Source organism: Chrysochloris asiatica, unplaced genomic scaffold (genome assembly GCF_000296735.1).
Source record: "Chrysochloris asiatica unplaced genomic scaffold, ChrAsi1.0 scaffold00652, whole genome shotgun sequence".
NCBI lineage: Eukaryota > Metazoa > Chordata > Mammalia > Afrosoricida > Chrysochloridae > Chrysochloris > Chrysochloris asiatica.
Window position 1 is genome coordinate 10,069 of NW_006409170.1, and position 508 is coordinate 10,576.

A 508-nucleotide genomic window follows, 5' to 3' on the forward strand; every position below is an offset into this window, starting at 1 on the left:
AAGCACAGTGTCAGTGTCCTTCTCCAGGTACTAGTCCCTTCTGATAATATGTTCAAAGTATGATAAACATCAAAAGATCTAGGAATACAGAGTCACTATACCAAAATTCAATATTCTTTACCAACACCATAATAAAATGCAGATTTGCTTAGTAACAATACATTATTTGCTATCTTTAATGCTGCTTCCATGAGCATTGATTGTATGCCCAAAACAAATTGTAGTTTGATGACATCAATTTTTTCTCCATTTATTCATTGTTCTATTTGTGGGAATTTTTGTTTTTATAGCATTGAGTTGAAATTCATATGGATGGCTGTCATCTTTGTTCTTCATGAGTAAATATTTCAAGTCACCTTTGCTTTCAGCAAGCAAGGCAGTGTCCTGTGGATATCACAGGTTGTTACTGACTCATACTCCAAATTTGATGCCATGTTCTTCTTCATCTAATCAGGATTTTCTGATTATTTGCTCAGAATACAAATTGAATGAGCAGAGAGTAATGATA